The sequence below is a fragment of the Gracilinanus agilis genome, chromosome 3 (assembly GCF_016433145.1).
Source record: "Gracilinanus agilis isolate LMUSP501 chromosome 3, AgileGrace, whole genome shotgun sequence".
Classification (NCBI taxonomy): Eukaryota; Metazoa; Chordata; class Mammalia; order Didelphimorphia; family Didelphidae; genus Gracilinanus; species Gracilinanus agilis.
In genome coordinates this window covers 78,890,083-78,896,805 of record NC_058132.1, presented here as the reverse complement: position 1 = coordinate 78,896,805, position 6,723 = coordinate 78,890,083, and positions in this window count along the sequence as shown.

Below are 6,723 nucleotides of genomic sequence, written 5' to 3'. Positions count from 1 at the left end.
CTCTCTCTCTCTCTCTCTCTCTCTCTCTCTCTCTCTCTCTCTCTCACACACACACACACACACACACACACACACATATAAAAGAGAGAGCACCCATGTTTTGGAGTCAGAAGGGACTCAAATCACGCTTCTGATACTCCCCACATGACCTCAGAACAGACACACTATTTATTTTCTCTAGGTCTCAGTTTCCTCATCTGTAAAATGAGAGAGTTGGATTATAGCAGAAGTGATAATATTTAATCCACAGCACTCCCCAGTGAGACCTAAGCTAGATAAAAATTTAATTGGGAAATATTTAACAGAATAAGTAAAAATACAATAGAACAGAGATAATGTTAGTCTGTGGTTTTCCAAATCAATAAGTGGCTGCAGGAAACCCTCAGTATGGCTTAGTGGTCCCTTTTTCTGAATCTGACCCCACTGGACTAGTCGACCTCTCAAGTCCCTTCTCCTTCTAGCTAGACGAAATTTGTCATCCTCTGATTGTCATTCCTCCTGAGACACACTTAAGCTCTAGATTCTTCATCTGCCAATTGGACTAGATAGTCTCTGTGGTTCTTTCTAGCTCTAAATCTATGAGAACCATGCCAACAGATACTTTATAAATAAGAACTTATTAACTTATTAGCTGTCAGCTTTTTGAGACCCACCACAATCATCCTGGCCATCCATCTCTCACTGTCTCACTCTCTGACAAGAGTGGGAACTTGCTTAATAAAAGATGAAGTTGTCTCAGACTGTATGAGATCACGCTTGTTGGTTTGTACTTTCATTTTGGCACGTCCAGGGCATCTCTCAAACTGACCAAACTAAGTCTTTGCTTCCTGATAACAGAGGGAATGCCAGACTTCCCCTCCCACAACTCCCATCAAGTAAAAATAGCCCCCAACTGACATGTCACGTCTGGCATCTGTCTCTGGGTGCTAGGAGCCATCCCATGAATAATAATACTAATAATCGCTGCCAATTCTATAGCGCTTTAGAATTATCAGCTGCTTTCATTTATATGCACAACAGTCCTGTGGAGTGCAAACAGAGGCAGCTTCTTGGCATGGGGAAAATGATACTGGCTCTGAGGTAAGAGCATTGGCTTCTGATTATTTGTGTGATTTTAGGCAAGTTGTTTCTCTTCTCTAGGTCTGGCTTGCATGAAGTGATCAGGGAAGTCTAGTATCTCTGATGTGAGAGCTTGTGGGTCCCTTTTCAGGAGACGTCCAGCTCCACCTGTGGCTCCAGGAAACTGTAGCATGATCAGCAGCCACACTCTGGTAACCATCTCAGCAAATGGACTAAAGCAGTTTGAAGATAACTGATATGTCTCAAACCCATTGATGAATTAGGAAGTTGCCTACCCCAGGCATGTGATGATTTCCTCAGGCAGAAGGGCAAATGAGAACATTTGTTTCAAAGGCCATGAGGGCAACAGATGTAGGTGGTGTGAGGCATTTAGAGCTTGGTCAGACATCAAAGAGGCCAAGTCATCCCAAGTCATCCCCAGTTTTCTTGACTTTTGCCTTGACACAGTGTGGGAGGCCAATAAGCGAAAGAGAGTCTCAAATAGATATTCTTATCTGGACCCCATTGAAAGCTTCTCTGCTAGTCAGAGCCAGATAGGTTGGGCTATCTAAGATAAAAATATTTATTTGAGACTCTGTTTCTTTTATTGGCCTCCCAGAACACAGGATTTCAATGACTGGAAGACAGTCAGATGGACAAATTTTTGCAACTCTGCCTCACTTAAATCCAATTTGTGTGTGAGTCAAAGGACATCACTAGTGATGTCATTTTGGTCCTTTTCCAGCTCCAGATCCCAAGATCACAGATTATGTATACTCAGGATACTTTCCATGGTCAAGGGACTCATGAACAGGTCTCCAATAAGAGACTATGGTGTTTGAGGACCATGCTAGATATGTATAGAGAGATTCATCATCAATATCTGATGCATTTTTAAAAATTTAATTAATGAATAGCAAGCATTTATTTCCTCTCCCTCCTAACTCTTTCACTACAGCAAAGAAAGAAATTAAAACCCTTTTTATAAACATGTACAATTAAACAAAACATATTCCTACATTGGTTATGTCCAAAAATTCAGGTCTCAATCTTCATGAAGGTTGGTTCTAGCATTGATCAGAGTTTTCAAGTCTTTCAAAAGTTGTTGCTTTCTTACAAAGTTGTTATTGTATACATGGTTGTTTTGGTCCTGATTACTTTTACTCTGCATCTGTTATAAAAGTCTTCTCATGTTTCTCTGAAGCTGTCCATTTCATAATTTCTTAGATACAATATTATTATATTACATTCACATGCCATAATTTTTCAGTCATTTCCCAGTTGGTAGGCATCTTCTTCATTTTCAGTTCTTTGCTACCATCAAAAGAGGGATTATAATAATTTCATAGGTTCCTTTTCTCTTTCTTTGATCTCTTTGAATCACAGACCTAGTAATGGTTTTGTTGGGTTATGACACATTTTATTGGCCATGAGAAACCCACGAAATAATTATTTTGATATTGTTGTTTTTATTGTTTTTAGTAACAATAACTTATAAAACTAGGAATGAGGACAGTGCCTGAGAGAGTCAAGGTAAGGAGGTATCTAGGTTCCACATAGGCAATAGACTCTTCCTTTCTAAGTCTTCAGCAGCCTGAGGACAGAACCCACCACCCAAACCTCCCAAAGACCTAAGTCTTTAAGGGCCAACTGAGAATTACCATACAAATTCCTTCTAATCCTCTATTGACTATAACCCTCTCCTTTGGGAAAGGTTTTACATCTTTCAGTAGAGTCCTTTGCAGGGGTAGTCTCAAAGTGGAAGGAAGACAAGACCCTGGCTTCCAAACACATCCTCTGTAGGGAGAGCACCTACATCTTCTTATGCTCCAGTGTCAGGAACTCTGGTCCTAATGGGAGCTTTTGAATAACATGGAGGGTGGCAAAGAAAGAATGCCTATTCCCTAACTTTATTTGAATTAGGAAGGAACTGAAACTCCGAGTCACAGAAACAATAGAATTTATGAGTTAGTAGAGACCTCATGGGACAACCAGTTCCACATATATTAGAAAAGGAATCCTTCATTGCAACATGCCTAATAAACGGCCATTTGGTTTCTTGTTGAAGACCTCAGTGGAGGGAGAGCCCACTGTCTCTCAAGTCAGCCTATCCTACTTTTAGGTAGCTCTCACAATTCAGAAACTTTCTCTGCCTTTAAGCATAAGTCTGGTTCTTTGTAACTAGCACCTATAATTCCTGGTTCTTCTCTCTGGGAACAAATAGAACAAATCTTATCTCTTTGTTTCAATACAGCCCTTCCAATGTTTGAAGACAGCTACCATGTCCTCCTCTTTTTCCTGCCTCCTTCTCCCCATTCGTCTTCCCTTCTCCAAGCTAAATATTCCATTTCCTTCCATTGATCCTCAAATGGTATGATCCTAAGGGCTATTGTCACTCTGATTGCTCTTCTATGGACACTCTCTAGTTTATCAATGTCCTTACTAAAATGTAGTAGCCATACTTGATCACAATACCCCAGATGAGGACTACTCTGATCCCCCCAGTTTGAAGTACTCCTTCTTCACATCCAAATGTCCTTGTATTATGTATCCATTTATATGTATACGTGCTATTTCCCTTGAATAGAACATATGCCAGGACCAGTTCTTTTGAGAATAGGGTTGCTTGGGAATGCATCCTAAAGGGACTAGTAAACTTCATCTACAGTAAAATACTGACCCAATACTAAGAATGAATAAGTGTCACAAGGAAAGGTGAAAAAAGAACTTTAAAGAGAATTTTTCTCAGTGTAAGTAGTGGGTAGGGGTTTTGAGCTCAAGAAAAATTAGATTTTGGGGGAGAAGGCCTCCAATATATAACCCAACGCTTTATAAAGGAAGGAGAACTTTGTCAATTTCTTGTGAACACTGTGAATGTTTGATATGTTTTCAGTATCTGTTTGTGGGTTCTGTTTCTCAGAATCTCACTTACTGGTTAACCAAAGGACAAAGATACCATGGTGAGTTATAGCAGGCTACTACAGATTACTTTAATATGAAAGATATCATCAAGGATACATGAACTAGAAAAAGAGATGGACCTGTCAGGTAGCAAGAACAAGAGTTAACAGATGAACAGTCCAAGCCCTGAAAAGGTATGCAGGGAAAGGTAAAAGAACCAGAGAAAGGACACCTGAATGTTGACTGGATCCTCCAAAATAATACCTAATATTTATCTGAGAAATTTAAGTTTCATAATACTTTACATGTACTATCTCATTTGAACCTCAAAGTAACTCTGGGAGATAGGTGGTATTATTTTTCCCATTTTACAAGATGAGGAAACTGAGGCTCAAATAGTTTAAGTGACTTGCCCAAGGTCTTCACATAGATATCCCATCTCTTATTTCTGTACCTTTGCATAGGCTTTCCATGGAATACACTCCCTCTTTTCCTATACCTCATATTCTTTAGCCAGTCAGTCAACAAACATTTATTATGTGCTTAGTATATGCCAGGCACTGGACTTCTTTAAAAAGTTAAAATGAGTAGCATCTCTTACTAAAATCCAGTCACAGAAACAACAGAATTTATGAGTTGGAAGGGACATCAGGGGCCATCCAGTCCAATACATACTAGGAAAAGAATCCCTTATTAAAATATACCTTACAAGTGATTGATCATTTAATTTCTTGTAGAAAGCCTTTATGGAGAGAAGGCCTACTATCTCCCAAGATAGCCCATTCTACTTCTTTTATTAGGAAAGTTTTTCTATAATCATCTTTCTCCCTTCTAGTATGCCCTTCTGCCACATTGTATATATTTACTATGTATATAATTTGTATATACATATGTGTATATCCATTATTTTTCTTAATAGAATATAAGCTTCCTGAGGACAGTTATTATTTCATTTTCATCTTTGTATCTCTAAGATCAAGTATAGTGTCTGATACATATCAGTTGATTAATAGATTTTTATTGATTGATTGAAGACAGGGAGAAGAATCACATAAGATAATAATAATAATGAACATTTATATAGTGCTTACTATTTGCCAAGGGCTAAGAGCTTTATAATTATTATCTCACTTGATCTTCACCACAATTTTGCAAGATATGCACTATTATCATCACCTTCATTTTACAGATGAGGAAACTGAGATCAAGTGACTTGCCCAAGGTCACCCAGCTAAAAAGTGTCTGAGGTCAAATTTGAACACAGAATTCTTGACTGGAGGATCAGTATTTTATCCATTGCATCACTTACTCATCCAAGGTGTTGCAGATGGGAGGGCTCAGAATAATAGGATATTAAAAGTACTAAATAATTAGAGAGAGACTAGCCTCCCTTTGCTTACTCCTCCTTAGCCCCTTGCCCTTTCTGCCCTCCACTTCACTTCTCTCCCATTTCCTCTCCTTTTATGATCTCCATTGCCTCCTGTTCCATCTTCCTCCAATGCAAGGGAAGCAGCAGACTAGGATAGTGTGTGAAACAATTAGAATGCAGCTCTGGGGAGGGGGGAAGAAGAGCTGCTGGTCCATTGTGTGGACAACATTCTCATCACACATCTGAGAGAGATTATTTTAAATGACTCTAGTCTTTACTCTGATTGAGTGGTCTCTGCTATTAAAAGGAGCATTTTCATTGTACAGAAAAATAATACTCCCTTCACTGTTTGGCAAGGTTCAGATTCAGTTAAATAATTCAAATAACATGTGAATGCTAGCCAAGAGTGTACAGCTCAAGCTGTATGGTTTAGGGTCTCTGTCCCATTCAGATAGAGCAGAGAGAATAAGCTTCCTCTCTACTGCCTTCTGGGTTGTTCATCCAGAGCTCCTAACAGATGCTACTGACAAGGGAGGGAAGGATGGGGCAGAATGGGGCAGGGGAGGGGTGTTCCTAGAGGCTATGTGATACAATGAGAAGAACCCTGACTTTTGAGTCAGAGGAGCTAGATTCAAATCTTACTCCTGACACTTAGGACTTTTACTTTGTCTTCTTGGGCCTCAGTTTCTTCATCTGTAATAGGAGGATGTTGGACTAGATGACCTCTAAATTTTCTTGTGTCTTTAGATCTATGAAAAACAGTATCTAGTCCTAAAGAAAACATTCTGGAGATCAGCAGGGTTTTATTCTACTTCCTTTCAGTTCCTCCCCCTTTCCTGAGGCTTCTTGCCCTTGTGGAGGCAGACTCTGCTCTGAAAGAATCTTTCTGGATTAAATGAGATAATAATTGTAAGGGATTTAGTGTAGTACCTGGCACATTGTTGTTCACTTAGTCCAACTCTTTGTGACTCCATGAGCCAGCATGCAACTCTGTCCATGGGGTTTTTCTTGGTAAAGATATTGGAGTGCTTTGCCATTTCTCCCCTCTGGATTGAGGCAAACAGAGGTTAAGGAACTTCCCAGGACCACACAAGACTTGAACTCAGGTCTTCCTGACTCCATTCCCAGCACTCTAACCCCTAAACTTCCTAGTTGTCTCTATCCTTATACATAGTAAGCACTAAATACATTTTAAGTATTATTATTATTATTAACTTGGACTTTGGAAAAAACACCCCTAGATTATAGATATGCCCTCCCACGCAGAATGAAGAAGTGCAAGTAGACCCTACAGCCATCAGCAGATGTGCCCTCCCTCCCCCAGATATATAGTTCAACCACACAAACATACCAATCACAGAATCCATAAAGACTTTATGTGGTCATCTAAATCA